At 39.9% G+C, this 16,401-nt stretch overlaps 1 pseudogene; it reads right to left on the bottom strand.

Annotated features, from left to right (window-relative positions):
• Positions 1–12,152: 12,152 nt before the first annotated feature.
• LOC136153235 (melanoma-associated antigen B16-like) lies at positions 12,153–13,112 on the bottom strand (annotated as a pseudogene).
• Positions 13,113–16,401: the final 3,289 nt, after the last annotated feature.

The following is a 16,401-nucleotide window of genomic DNA, read 5'->3' as shown; positions in this document are numbered from 1 at the left end:
TCTACAGATTTTGGAGGTTGGTTGCTACTGCACCATAATGTATCTCAAAAGAATATATTTCCTCTTCTCAAATGAGCCTTATGGTATTAAAAGTATGTTTCAGGTGTTGCTAAACATATAAGCCTTTATTTTAAAGTCTCTTTCTATAACCTGTTCTTTGTAAGCAATGGATACATAGAAAAAAAATTAAATGGCATGGATAGTAGACTTTGTATTCATCACACATTTTACTTTGTGAGAATATGAAGCAGTAGCATAAGCAAGAGCAGTTAACAAATTCTTATTCTAATTAATCCCAAAAGAACTGGCTGGCAAAGATCAGTATAAAAGACTGGTTTTAGCCACAGTTTTAAAATTGATCAATGGATCAACTGTGCTCGGAAATGAATCCTTTGAAAATTACTTCTTCCACTGATAGGATTTGCTGTTCTTACCAGCAATATTGAGTTATGTACTCAAGCAACAGATATATACTAGATGGCACTCCAGGCATTCTTTCTAGTCCTGGAAAATATAGTGATTAACAGGTCAGATCTGTTCCTCAAATAGCCCACCATCAAGTAGAAAAAAAATTTACACTAATGTTTGCAGTTGTACAAAGCAGGATGCACTTGGTATCGCATATGAAAACACTGCTCTATGAGTTGATAGAAGACTATCACTAGATCTGATAGAGTAGCTGTCCCCAACATTTTTGGCACCAGTGACCAGTTTCATGGAAGACAATTTTTCCACAAATATGGAGGTGGGGCTGTGGGGGTTGGTTTGGAGATAACTCAAGCACATTACATCTACTGTGCACTTTATTTCTATTACTGTTACACCAGCTCCAGCTCAGATCATCAGGCATTAGATCCCAGAAGCTGGGGACCCTTGTGATAAGAGAATTTCATGGAAGAAGAGAGGACATTTAAGGAGAATTATGAGGTACTAAGCCTTTTTCTCACATATATACTGTACTGCTCTGTGGCTTTTATTTATCTCATACAAACAGGGCTCTGAGAAATGAATAAGCTCTTGATAGTCTGAGCCTAGAGAAGGGAAAGAAGTTCCCTATAAGGAAAGAATGCATGGAAAGAGGGGATGGCAGAAGCACTGGGGGCAGCCAAAGGGAAGCATGAGCCTTATGAATGTGCATACAAACCACAGGGTCGATATAGAAGAGTGTTAATGAAGGTTGAAAAGGTATTAAAGTATTCATCATTCTGCACTGTAATTACTTTTTGCAGGCCTACGTTTTACGGTGGACTGTGTGGTACACAAACTTAGGGGCTTCAGCATTTAGGCTTATATCCCAGAGTAATTTGATCCAGAATACATATGCAAGTGAAAGAAGTTTCCTCATGGAAATATTTTTGTGGGTTCTGATCCTCACTAAAAGCTCACCAAAAGCTGGATTCTGGAGAGTCACAATTTAAAAATATTTCATTCTACTTCACTGAGTTAGTAATGTGAATGAGACAAGTCTCTAAATTAACCAGAGCAAATCACAAGCGAGTGTATATACTCAATGGTAAGCTGCCTTGATCTTGTTGCTCTAGATCAGAGTTATTTTTTTTTTAAGCCATCAGCCTCTTTGGCAGTTTGATGAAGCCTCTGCTTCTTCATAGAATAGGATGTTTAAAATACAAAAAATAAGATGCAAGAACTATGGAAAAAACTAATATTTGAATACATTTTTCAAAAAGTAAAAAAACATTATGTTAAATGTAGACTTCATTAACACAATGAATAACATCTAATGGTGGATCTAATGACTGTCATACTTTAAAGTAGTGACAAATATAAAATATTTATATTATATATATATAAATATAAAAATATTTTATAATACATAAAAATATTAAATACAGAAATATAGATCAATGGAACAAAATAGAAAACCTAGAGATAAATCCACGCACCTATGGACACCTTATCTTTGACAAAGGAGGCAAGAATATACATTGGAAAAAAGACAATCTCTTTAACAAGTGGTGCTGAGAAAACCGGTCAACCACTTGTAAAAGAATGAAACTAGAACACTTTCTAACACCATACACAAAAATAAACTCAAAATGGATTAAAGATCTAAACGTAAGACCAGAAACTATAAAACTCTTAGAGGAAAACATAGGCAAAATACTCTCCGACATAAATCACAGCAGGATCCTCTATGACCCACCTCCCAAAGTAATGGAAATAAAAGCAAAAATAAACAAATGGGACCTAATTAAACTTAAAAGCTTTTGCACAACAAAGGAAACTACAAGCAAGGTAAAAAGACAGCTTTCAGAATGGGAGAATATAATAGCAAATGAAGCAACTGACAAAGAATTAATCTCAAAAATATACAAGCAACTCCTGCAGCTCAATTCCAGAAAAATAAATGACCCAATCAAAAAATGGGCCAAAGAACTAAACAGACATTTCTCCAAAGAAGACATACAGATGGCTAACACATGAAAAGATGCTCAACATCACTCATTATCAGAGAAATGCAAATCAAAACCACAATGAGGTACCACTTCACGCCAGTCAGGATGGCTGCTATCCAAAAGTCTACAAGCAATAAATGCTGGAGAGGGTGTGGAGAAAAGGGAACCCTCTTACACTGTTGGTGGGAATGCAAACTAGTACAGCCACTATGGAGAACAGTGTGGATATTCCTTAAAAAACTGGAAATAGAACTGCCATATGACCCAGCAATCCCACTCCTGGGATACACACTGAGGAAATCAGAAGTGAAAGAGACACGTGTACCCCAATGTTCATCACAGCACTTTTTATAATAGCCAGGACATGGAAGCAACCTAGATGTCCATCGGTAGACGAATGGATAAGAAAGTTGTGTTACATATACACGATGGAATATTACTCAGCCATTAAAAAATACATTTGAATCAGTTCTAATGAGGTGGATGAAACTGGAGCCTATTATACAGAGTGAAGTAAGCCAGAAAGAAAAACTCCAATACAGTATACTAATGCATATATATGGAATTTAGAAAGATGGTAACAATAACCCTATATGCGAGACAGCCAAAGAGACACAGATGTATAGAACGGTCTTTTGGACTCTGTGGGATGATTTGGGAGAATGGCATTGAAACATGTATATTATCATATGGGAAATGAATCACCAGTCCTGGTTCAATGCATGAGACAGGGTGATCGGGGCTGGTGCACTGGGATGACCCAGAGGGATGGGATGGGGAGGGAGGTGGGAGGGGGGTTCAGGATGGGGAACACATGTACACCCATGGCGGATTCATGTCAATGTATGGCAGAACCACTGCAATATTGTAAAGTAATTAGCCTCCAATTAAAATAAATAAATTCATATGAAAATTAATTTAAAAATTAAATTTAAATTTAATTTTTAAAAAATTTAATATTTTAAAATTGAAATATTTATATATTAAATATATAATAAAAATTATATACATATACATATATAAAATATATAAAACTATAAGTTATTTATCACAATATTTCTATAACAGAAATGTGATGCAAACATTTGTAATTCTTTGGTGGCCAAGTGATAGGGACAACTAGTAATAATGCGGTTTGGGAATGCTATAATGCAATTAAAAGCCAATAAAAAATAAAGTTGGAATTTCACATATCCACTCTGTTCTTAGACCCCAGGTTAGGGCCTCTTGCTTAAGATACTCCTCAATTTCCTAGAGGTAAAGAAGTAAAAAATGCAGCAGATATCTAATTTTTATTGCCCTCTAGATGACCACTTGTCTCTTTTTTGAACTCCTTGACACATAAAAGTGGGATGAATCTAAAACTTGATCTCGTATCACTTTATGAAGGTGTTTTCATTTTCATCTTCTGAGTATATATGATACTAGTTTTATAAACAAAATAGGTTCATTACTGACATTCCAGACTCACGAACATTAATCAGGTAAAAACAGAATTTGCCCAAGACAAACTATTTTATTAATTTTTTTTTCTGGCATCTCTAAAGTAATGCTAATGATAATAATTAGCTTTATAAACAAGTAAATACAAATTCTTAGGTTCTCAAAGATTTTAACCTGTTTTTGCTATGAAGAGTACACTTAATTCTTTTTCCTGGGTTTGAGAGGCTCCTTTGGAGATGAAGCAATTTGTTGACTTATTAAAAAAGCCACTTTCATTAGCTGCTTGCCAAAAAAAAATAGGAAAAGTAATGGCAATAAAGCTTAAGTTAGTCTGTTTTCCTAATCACCAGGATAAAAAGATGGAAGGAATGGAGATTGCAAGTGTTGAACATACGGAGGTTTGGAGATTTCATTAGTTTCCTGTGGCCACTTAGCAAATTATCTGCAGCAGGGATTGTTGGCCTGGACCCATACAGGTAGCCTGTCCTTGTAGACCAGGGTATTTCACAGGATGGCAATTTGGTTCTAAAGTCAAGTAAGCTAAAAAGATAAAAGATTAGGCAGAAGTTCTATAATGAAAATGTTTGTAATAAAATTTCCTGATCTCATATCAGAAATCACAGTGCTTCACTTCTGCTGCAGTCTAGCATACTATTTGTTGCTAAAGCTGGCCCAGCCTATCACCACATTCAATGGAGTATTAGAGAAATTGTGGCTATACTTTCAAACCACTACAAAGATGTGTATGTGTATGCTGAGACATAGAACAGCGCTTTATTTCCAATTCAAATTTCCCATTACATCTTGTACTATGAATTATTATAGTCCATAAAAATTTTTGAAGGTTCATAGGTGACTCCTTTGCTATGTATTTAACTGGCTAATTTTTAACCACAGTCAAGTTCTTCTTGTAATGAAATTCCTTAATAAAGGGTATCCATTATGAATTTTTTAAAAAGGCTAGGTTGTGGGTCACCCATACTCTCATTAACAAATGTATGTATCATCTTTTAATCTTGTGTGCTAATGCTCTGAGCAATTTTATTGATCCCCAGATGTTCATCACTAATTGAAACAGCTGCTTTATTTAAATAGCACTTACAAAATGATATCTGGACAAGCTCTGCTTCATGTTTTAGCAGAAGTGAAGTCTTGTTTCATGAGAGAGTTCACCCACTTCATACATATTCTTTACCTGGAAGTGAAAGGGATTTCAAACCAGAAGCTCCACTTTCTTCCCTTTGACATCCACATGTGCCCCTGTGGTGAGAGCAGTGAAGAGGTGAGAACAAAATTGTGGTCAGTACTTTCAGCCTGGGCTGTCACCTTAATGGATTAACCAGTACAGGTAACTTGAGGCAGCAGGAAGTCTTGGGGAGTGTGGGATGATACCTTGAGACCAACAGTATCCTCAAGGAGAAGTTGCACCAGAAGCCCGCAGGCGAAAGCCATAATTCAGATAGTATGTCTGTATTTCCATTTCCAGGACTCTCAAGAGACAAGAAGTCAGTAGACTTGATTGTCCCTCCTTGGTTCAGTTACAGTATTTAAGACGACTAACAACAGAGTTGAGGGTGATACAGAGATACCAATGACTGAAAAGTTGAATCTCCTCCATACCTCATTGCAACCTCTATTTCTGACTGATCCTGTCTCCTTTTACATTATTTTTTTTGAGATTTATTGAGATATTATTGGTACCATATGTAAGTTAAAGGTGTATAATGTGATAATTAGTTAAGGACATCAAAATAGTTATTACAACAATATTTCATATGTTCCAAAAACAAGAAGGATTAACTGGTTCGAGAGACAGAAGACATAAAAAGACCCAAAATGAACCTGGAGAGGTAAAAACTAGAATGTCTGAGATAAAAATATACACTGGATTGGAATAAGGAAATAATAAACATCAGTGAACTTATGTATGTGAAGAAAAATCACAATGTATTTTTACAGTATATCTATGTATAAAAAATAATTAGCTTTAAAATAATATATTTCCTAGAGAAGGGGATGGCTACTCCACTATTCTTGCCTGGTGAAGTCCAGGGATACTAGATGTTAAATGAGTTTACCTTTGAGGAAGAAGTAGAATTTTTTAGTTATAAAGAGGGAAAATTGTGATTTCTTACTGTTGTTAGAATTTCCTGCAACAAAATATGCACAGTAACGGTAGTAATTAAAATATTTGATTAAACCTAATGCCAGAAAGAGTAGCTGTGCTTTAGCCACAAAAAGTGATTGATAAATTATATAACAGACTGCACCTGAAGCTTAATACGAAAGCTTAATATGATAAAAATTTATTTCTCCCTATGAATTGGTAGACATTCTATGCTAACAGGCAACAAAGGGGTTCAGACTGTTCCCTTCTTGTAGGTCTGTGAATCAATACATGATTTCCATGTTTACTGATGGATGCAAGAAAAAAACATGCAAGTGGTAAACTGAAGAGCAAATGCTTTGGCCTGGAAATGACAAATACTGCTTCTGCTCACAGATCAATGGCAAGGGTTAGTCAGATGCCCTTTCTAACTACAAGTGCACTTGGGAACACAGTCTCTCCATGAGCCCAGAAAGGAAAGGAAGATAAGATGTGGACGGCCACTTGTAGTTTTCCCCCAAAACTGTTACAAAGTTAGTGCTCAATATACCGTGACTAGTAGAATTTTTTCCACAGTGTGTTGTGATCCACACAGTCAGAGGCTTTGGCTTAGTCAATAAAGCAGATGTAGATGTTTTCCTGAAACTCTCTTGCTTTTTCAATGATTTGAGCTATTTCAAATCCTAAAAGATGATGCTGTGCAAGTGCTGCACTCAATATGCCAGCAAATTTGGAAAACTCAGCAATGGCCACAGGACTGAAAAAGGTCAGTTTTCATTCCAATCCCAAAGAAAGGCAATGACAAAGAAAGTTAAAACTACCACACAATTGCACTCATCTCACACACTAGCAAAGCAATGCTCAAAATTCTCCAAGTCAGGCTTCAACAGTACACGAACCGTGAACTTCCAGATGTTCAAGCTGGATTTAGAAAAGGCAGAGGAACCAGAGATCAAATTGTCAACATCCAAAAGCAGACACACTACTTTGCCAACAAAAATCCATCTAGTCAAAGCTATGGTTTTCTCAGTAGTCATGTATGGATGTGAGACTTGGACTATGAAGAAGGACTATAAAGCTGAGTGCTGAAGAATTGATGCTTTTGAACTGTGGTGTTGGAGACGATTCTCAAGGGTCCCTTGGGCTGCAAGGAGATCCAACCAGTCCATCCTAAAGGAAATCAGTCCTGTACATTCATTGGAAGGACTGATGCTGAAGCTGGAACACCAATACTTTGGCCATCTGATGTGAAGAATTGACCCACTAGAAAATACCCTGATGCTGGGAAAGATTGAAGGCAGGAGGAGAAGGGGATGAGATGGTTGGATGGCATCACCAATGTGATGGATATGAGTTTGAGTAAGCTCCAGGAGTTGGTGATGGACACGGAAGCCTAGCGTGCTGCAGTCCATGGGGTCGCGAAGAGTCGGACAACAACTGAGCAACTGAATTGAGTAGAATTTTTACGACAAACCATCCTCTCTATTTTCTGTTAGTGCCTGAGAAGGTCAGATTTCCCTGAAATTCTTTAACTTTTCTGAGGTCCTACTATGTGATACTTACTCCCAAATATAGGCTCACATCACATTTTCTAAAGGATCCTATAAAATATCAACAAGAAGATTTTGCCTTCTTCACTCAGTAGTACTTTCCTGCACTGACCTAAACCTCAACTGGAAAAATCTTAATGGGATGAGAATTTTCTTCTTTCTGTTGGTTTCTGGTCAAAAATCTGTGAATTTCTGTCACCCTCAAGATGTAGGAGCATGGTTAAACACTTTTATATGAAGAAAGGAAGGAAAAGGTATAAGGATAAAATGAGGATTTTCTTTTGGTCACATAGACAAGAGGCAGTAGAACTGTATTGAAACATTTTTATTTCTGCTAACCAAAGACAGAGTGTTTGTCAATAAACCATTTTTCATCTCCTGGAAGGATTCCAGGGAATTTAAGAAATTAATCCTCACTAAATGTTTGCTGTGCTGTGATTTCCAAGGTCTTTTACCTCTCCTCAGCTGTCACTTACGAGGCAAGTTTTGGTTATTAACCACATAGGTATGCTCATAAATGTATATGTTCAGTGGGCATGCTAAAAAAAAAACTCATTACAATTATATTACAAATCTTAAGGTGCTTTCAAATTCCCCCCTCCAACTTCAGGGTTATTTCCCCCAAATTAGTACATTATTTGACAGATAAGACTATACCACCAGCTGTTTGGTTAACATTTAGAGAACCTGGAGGAAATGCCCATTGGGTGGCCAGATCTAAATTTCAATGCCGAAGTTACCTTTTGGATGGAACATGATGTGGGTATCACAGGGGTACAGGCGAGGGAAGCTGGAATGCTCCAAGTCAGGGGGAGGCAGGTGAATTTTGCCCTGTTTGTTCTACTGGGAGCAGGTGCAGCTTTCAGAGGAGGACTGAAGAGCTGGCCAACAGGTCAGGTTCCAGTTGGAACAACAGGGTGCACTGGAGAAGACTCAGGGAAAGGACACTGTACTGTAGAGAGAGCAGGAGATGATAAAAATGCCAGCCCCTAGGCAGGCTCAGCTCTCAAGGCATTGGTAAAAGAAGCTCACAGATAATCCCCAAGCTGTGTGTCTTACTTCAACCTTATTTCTTTAAACCCACTGTAAGTTCCTGGTTCCAACCCTTCTTTCTATATCCTGAGAGGCATTAAGGAGTAATGAGAAGAGAAATAACTTGGACAGAAGGTCTGATTCAGGCTAGGAGAATGAAAGAGTGAATTCACAGAAGGTATGATATGTCCCAAGGACAGCAGTGGATGTCTGGAACCACCGACAGTACTGAACCCTACATTTACTGGTCCTACATATACATACCTATGTGTGTGTGCTCCGTCACTTAGTCATGTCTGACTCTTTGGGACCCCATGGACTGTAGATCACCAGGCTCCTCTGTCCATGGGATGGGATTTTCCAAGCAAGAATAATGGAGTGATTTGCCATTTACTTCTCCAGGGGATCTTTCCAACTCAGGGATCGAACCCATGTCTCTTGAGTCTCCTGCATTGGCAGGAGGATTGTTTATCACTGTGCCACTTGGGTAGCCTACAAACATATACATAAGACATAATTCAATTTATAAATTATGTATAGTAAAACAATACCCAATGTGGCAGCACCACTACACTTCTGTTTTGGGTCATTATTAGTTACTTGAACACAATCATTGTGAAACCATGACAGCTGATCTGATAATTGAGAAGGCTACTAAAGGAATGAGACAGGATATACTGGTGTTGACTAAAAAATTTAGTCACAACCTGAAAGTAGAAAGTTATTTTACTTAATGGAAAATGTTAGGACTTCAAGCCCAGGAGACAGCATCTCAGGTAGCCTTGAGAGACTGCTCCAAGGAGGCAGAGGAAGGAGTCAGGATATACAGAAGTTTGCAACAAAGGGGGCAGGCAGTCTGAACACTAAAGATTACTGCTAATTAGGGAAAACCAAATATCTCAAGGAATTTAGCACTCTTCTATGTATGGGAAGATACAAGAGTCCCGAAATTGTTGATGGGTGTTACATCCTTGTTTATTGAGGTGGTAGGAGATATTCCATTTCACATTGGACAAAGGGGTGATTCATATCCCAGGCAGGATGAAACAGGATAGCATAAGATTACATCATAGTACTCAGAACTGAGTGCAATTTAAAACTAATGAATTGGGACTTCCCTGGTCATTCAGTGGCTAAGACTCTGAGTTCCCAATGCAGAGGGCCTGGGTTTGACTCCTGGTCAGGCAACTAGATCCCACATGCTGTAACTAAGAGTTTGCATGCCTCAACTAAAGTGTGCAGCAAAAAGTAAAAGATCCTGAGTACCACAACTAAGACCCAGCACAGCCATATAAATAAATAAATATTAAAAAAACACAAAAAAACCCACAAATGTTTGCTTTAAAAAAATAAAACTAATGAATTACTTCTAAATGACCTAATATTGAATAGACAGTCCCCAAAATCTATTGCTTCCTTTGTCTGCCTCAAAGTATACAGTTAAGTCAATGTCCCACTGAACTTCACACTGGTGTGAAACCATCTGATGTATTTAGTCCATTTGGGTGTAACATTTTAAAAACGAGTAGTCAACCATGTTTATCAGTTTATGCTATCCCCAGCATTTCTTAAATGTTCATGATATATAACAGTTGATCAATAAATATTTAATATCCAGGGGAAAAAAGCTAATGAATTACTTACTTTGAGCATTTTCTACTTAATCTTTTTTTTTTTTGGACCATGGTTGACCACAGGTAACTGAAACCATAAATAAAGAGAGATTACTGTCTGTCACCTCAAAAATGCCACTCTGCACATAGGTTACTTTAAATTGAAGGTACCTGAAAAACAGTTGATGAAAGGACACTGACCCTCGTTTGTTCCCCTGAAAGCAGGAGATAAATCTCCCTAAGAAAGGCATACTTCCTGTACCAAGACAGTAGAAGACATTTTATCATGAGACACAAAAAATTTAGGGCCAAGAAGGATGTATAAACAAACCCTGTTTCTTCTTCAAGACTTACTACCCCTAGTCCAAACCCCTTGGTTATGTCAATTCAACCAGAAACACAAATTTATAGTTTCTTTGTCTGAAAGATACAAAAGCTTCCTGCTCTTGTCATTTCTTTGAGTCTCATATATTTGTGATGCTCTAACACAAACACTGAATTTGTTTTTCTGATGTTTATGTTTTTCTTACAAGGGGAACTCAGGGAAGGACCAAGAGGAAAAACTACTTTTTTTCTCCTGCTCCTTCCATGCCACTTTGTCACACATTTTCATTCATTTTATCCCTACCGAAACTTTAATTCTTATTTCTTATTTTCCAAATTACACTGAACACAGCTTAATTGAAATTCCCTTTGAATGAAGTGAGCACTGGCCCTCCCAGGTGATGGCCAACTGTTAACCCAGTGACTTCTGGGTAGCCCATCATCCACTTTCATGTAAAATTAACTCCTACTAAAGGACTTGAAGTTTCCCAGCATCCTAAGTTGCCACATCTAATTGCAGTAACACTTTGACAATTTCATAGGATTGCCCACCTCTACCCACTGACTCCTTCATTTGACTAGTTGTTTAGAATATAAGATTCCACCACTGTCCTTAAAAGATTACTGTTTTTATATGTTAAACTCCATGGGCAGGTCCTGAGTACTTCACATTCCCAGTATTAAAGCTATGCGTTACAAAGAGTAGGTAGTCACTGAAGGTTGGGGGAATAAATGATCCAGTGTGAGGTCCAATTTATTAACATTTATTTCTCACACACTGTTGAAAGAACTAGAAAATCCATGTATATTTCATTTACTTTTACAAAACAAGAACTAAAAGGGATAAGAACGCCTTAATATCTTTAGACTTTCTTCTCTTTCCTTATTGATCCAAACTATCTTAATACTGATCCATCACATTTCTAAGAAAGAGTGTATAGCAATGCCATATTCTTATTACAGGTGACAAAGTAAGACGGTTTCACAATTTGTTCTATGAAACAACAAAATTCTTACTTTAAACCTCATTATAACATTAAATGTGTGACCAGTATCATTCAAAAACCTGAAGATTTTGAAGGCAATTAAATCTATATTGAAATAAGCAACAGGGACTTTCCTGGTAGCCTGGTGGTTAAGACTCCATGCTTCCATCACAAGGGCATGGGTTCAATTCCTAGTAAGAGAAAGAAGATGCCACATGCTATGTGGTGTGGCCAAAGAAATAATAAAAATTCACTTAAAAAATAAAAGAAACAATATTTGAATAGTACATACATCAAAAAAATAGATAACCAATGAGACCAAAATAAATAAATAAATAATAAAATAAAAAATTAAACATACAAAATAGGAAGCTGCTACTGCTAAGTCACATCAGTCGTGTCCGACTCTTTGTGACCCCCTGAACTGTAGCCCACCAGGCTCCTCTGTCCATGGGATTTCCCAGGCAAGAGTACTGGAGTGGGTTGCCATTGCCTTCTCCATACAAAATAGGAAGACATAGGCATAAATACTGTCTTCCTTTCAGCCCCACCACAGAGATAAAAGTCTACAAACACTAACAGCCTTTTTCAACAATGAATGAAGAAATTATCCCTGACTCATTTAGCTGTTGGAGAAGCTGCTAGCCTTGGCATTAGAGCTTGCAGTGGCAACTTCTGACTCAGGCTCTCTCTTCTTCATCTTGCAGAGCATCCTCATACTGAGATGTGAAAGAACTTGGGTCAGTCCTATTAACTTTGGCCAGAAACTCCAGGACTTTAATCTTGGTGGTTTTCGCATGAGCTCTGGGGATTAACAGGAACTCAAATCCTGCAGGATCAGTGTTGGCCACCTGCCAGTGTTCCAGATATTTTTCCTTCACAAGATCTTCAGTGATGAGATTTCTGGGCTCCCCAAAGATGAAGTGATTCATCCAAGAATATATTGCAGTCGCATTAAGAACTTCCCAGGCTCTGTCTTCGGTGGCACGGTTGCCCTTCATGAAGATCACACTCAGGATAAGTATCAGGATGCCAGATTTGGGCAGGCTCCCTTCACCGTGCTTTATCCCGTCACAGGTGAGGCCCAATTTGATGAGGAGACAATAGCAGTGATTGGTATGATCCACTTCCATCAGATCAAGGCCAAAGAGCATCTCCATGCATTCAGAGGCTCTCAAGAAGATCTCAAGGAAGTGGACTTCACACTTGTTGATGATAATATTCAACATATCTGCCTTTGTTATCGGCTCTTTCACTTGATACTTAAGCAGCAGGAAATTCACCAGCAAATTCATTTCCTCATCTAGAGCATATATAGGCACACTCCTGGGGTCTAGCAGAGCCAATGAAGTGCCTGGACTACTCTCTTCTTCCCAGATCATGTAGCCCTCTTCTGATTTGATGGATGAGATGGCTGTAATGGCAGTGGAAGATGCACAGAAATTCTGACAACCTTCAGGAGTACTGGGAATACCAGCACTAGGATACTCCTTCAAATGGCCAGGCATTAGAATATGGGAGGGGAGATGGGTCTCCTCTAGCACCTTGTAGACCTGTGAAACCTCCAAGGACTGGGATTTGATGCAGGTCTGAAAGCACTGATCATGGGAGCATCATGGGCTCTCTGGATGCTGAGGCATGATGACTCTTGCTGGTAACAGACAAGAGTATCGCCAAGAAGGAGAACAAAGGGGATTCACCACCTAAGCGAAAGAAAGCAGATGTGAGTGGCCTCATCTGGTAAGCTCCACTATGCTGGCTCAGATAAAAGCTGCCTCCAATGGACTTCTAACAACAGTGCTAAATGACTTCATGGGTCTCTTGACCTGGTGGTGAATAAGTCTCCAAAAACATGAAGGAGGAAGTGTGAATATTCCTCAGGGTGCAGTTAGCCAACCCAAGTGGATAATTCTCAGGGATCACAATAGGAAACTGTGTGTGGGCTCTGTAGAGCCACTTCTGTTTGGAAGAGTATGGTTCTGTTAGTCCTCCCTCAGGTCATCACTTTGTCACTGGACAAGACTTTGGTCACTTCCTCTATACTAACATAAGGCTGTCCCTTTAAGACCAAAATCATATCCCCTAAGACAATTGAGAGGCAAGTGTGGTGTTACCTCCTTGAGAACTCCAACCTGGGTTTTCCCAGAGCAGACAGCAGAGCTAGATTCTGTGTGTATTATCAGTATGGTTTCAGTGTCCTCCGCATTCTCACTCATTTGCCTTGCTTTAAATCCAGGCAATTCCTGGAATGTCTTTTTATGCTAGTATGGGAATCTTCCTCAGAACAAAACCTCCACCTACTGAGATCTGGAGAAGGGCATTAGGGCACCTGAAAGCCCTGTCTGTAGCCTCTCAGCAGTGCCAATGGAGCAGGGTTGCACTTTTCATGATCCTGACTCTACTGAGGTCCACTTTCCTTCAGTTATCATTAAGGGTCCTTGTCTTGACTATTGGTGGGGCTTTAGGTCTGACCATTCTACAAACTGATGTCAATCCCTCTGCATACAAGAATGCCTCATCATTCTGAGTCACTCCAGAATAAACCACGGAAGGACATTCCATCAACCTCCACAAGGGCTTCCCTGTGCCAAAAGCAAAAGCTAGACACTGAGGAGGAAAAAAGGGGTGGCCTCTGCCTATATAATGCCCCGAGCTTCTTAGGGCTGATAACAGGGGAAGGACTCTTTGAAGTCCCCTCCAACTTGGGTTGATTAGTCCCACAATTCTCATATCCGCTTCTCAAACTGGATTCTGGTTGGTAATGTGCCCGCTCTATCTACTGCTTGAGGCCCCCCTCCAATCAAGGCTTCATCTTGGTGAAACCCCAAAATGGAAGTGAGGAGAACCTCATGACAGGACATGGAGAGCTGACAAGAGGAGCAGACACTGTGCACATCCTCTTTCCTGGGGTCAGAGGATTCCCTAAGAAATCACTTGGGGTCCTCATCAGGATTCCTGTGTAGTCTGAGATGCCTTCCTGTGGTGACATGACACTGCCTGCCCCCGACTAAGGCTTCCACTCCTTCAGACTCCAATGGCCAAGCAAATCAGCAGCACTTCCAGCCACCCCTTGCCAGGGGCCTCCCAGGGCCAATAGTGCTGCAAAGGTTCAGTGATTCACTGCTGTTCTGGGGATTGGGGGGTGGGGTGGAGGGGCTGGGTGTGTAGGTCCCCACAAGACTCACTCAGGGAACTCTGCTTTTGGACCTGTAGGTCAGGGACCCTGAGCCCCATGCACAAAAGCCACCACCTCAATCAGACTGCCAAACAGGAAGTGTGTGGTAGCTCAGCCTGAACCTGCTTGTGTCTCCTGGGTTTGGGGTGGAGCTCTCATCAGGTGGGTGCCCCCCTTTCTGGGGCAGGGGATCCCCTCAGTCCTCATTTAGAGGCTCACCTGACACCTGACGGCACCTGGGGTTCCTCCTGTTGCTGACCAGAGTCCGCACCTCAGATTCAAACGCTCACAGTCTCGCTCTCTGCAGGCGCAAGTCAGGGGCCGTGACTTCCTGTGACCCCTGCCCTGGGGTCACCGGGGTCACCAGCAGGGGCGGGCACTGCACACTCTGCACTCAGTTTCAGAGCAGAGGTGGCTGTAGGTCTTGTATGAAGTCCTCACATTGGGTTCTGCCAAGCCCCTGATGCCTCTTTCTGTTGAGCTGATGTCTTGACCCTCATTGCCAAGGTTGTCTTGCCCCTGAGGACCCTGAAGAGTAACTGAGGGCGTGTCTCAGCCAGACAGCCTTGACCGGGGCTTTTAGGGTGAAAAACAGCCACTAGCCCATCTGTGTGTGATCCCCCTTTATTCTCTGTTGTTGTTCTCCTGTGTTCCCATTCATGGGATTCTCTTTTTTGGCCCGTTTTTCATGACTTAAGGCCTCCTGGGAAATGTCTGATTCCAGCAAAGCCTTGATGAATTCACTTACTGCAGTCCTTGCAGTGCCTGGAATGAGTCATGTTCCAGCCTCAATGGAAAATGGGGAAGTTGGAGCACAAGGCAGGCAGGGGCCAGGTCAGGGGGTGGGCTGTCAGAGAAAAGTGACAACCATCTATTTCTGCTTTCACCAGTAAGACAGCCTCTTTCATACTTTATCCACTAAAAAGTGTGCTTTGTACATGGAGGGACTGAGATTAATGATTTTGAAAACCCCTGTTTTGTGAGGTTGTTCACATCCCTATATACAGAAATCATATGCAGATGATAAATATTATCTCTTTATTTGCATCTTTATGTGAAAAGTCGCTCAGTCGTGTCCGACTCTTTGTGACCCCATGGACTGTAGCCCACCAGGCTCCTCCATCAATGGAATTTTCTAGGCAAGAGTACTGGAGTGGGTTGCCATTTCCTTCTCCAGGGGATCTTCCCGACCCAGGGATCGAACCTGGGTCTCCTGTATTGTGGGCAGATGCTTTTGCTTTATTTTTCTATTCTTATTGTTGTAGCTTTGTTTTCTAGTCTTCTTTAAAACAGTGGCTTAAATATTTTCTTGAATCTCCTCATCTACTTTGTTTTTGTATCAAGGGGAGCCTGCTTGTTAGAATGTGTGGAGTAATTTCAAATATTTTTGTGTGATTTGGAAAAGCTTACATAACATGCTAATTAGTTTTCCCTGATTATATGGTGCAAGTAGCTTCTAGATCTGATGCAAACTATGTGGCTTTGGCTTGGTACCTCAGATTGTGATTGCTAATTTCAATTTTATATTTATAATGGGCCTTCTCTGCACTTTATGTTTTGCTGAAAAATAGTCTTTCCCTTGGGTGTTCAAAGTTAAAGGCATGATCTTTATAATAAGTCATTTCACATATAAATTCTCTGTCATTTAGTATAGTACACAAAACAGTACTATGAACCCTATTTCCCTGACACTCATAATAACCGTCATCAATAGTTATATATATAAGTCTGATCAGATCAGTATTTTTTTGGCC

Source organism: Muntiacus reevesi, chromosome X, assembly GCF_963930625.1.
Source record: "Muntiacus reevesi chromosome X, mMunRee1.1, whole genome shotgun sequence".
NCBI lineage: Eukaryota > Metazoa > Chordata > Mammalia > Artiodactyla > Cervidae > Muntiacus > Muntiacus reevesi.
This window is presented reverse-complemented; position numbering and strand designations above follow the sequence as displayed.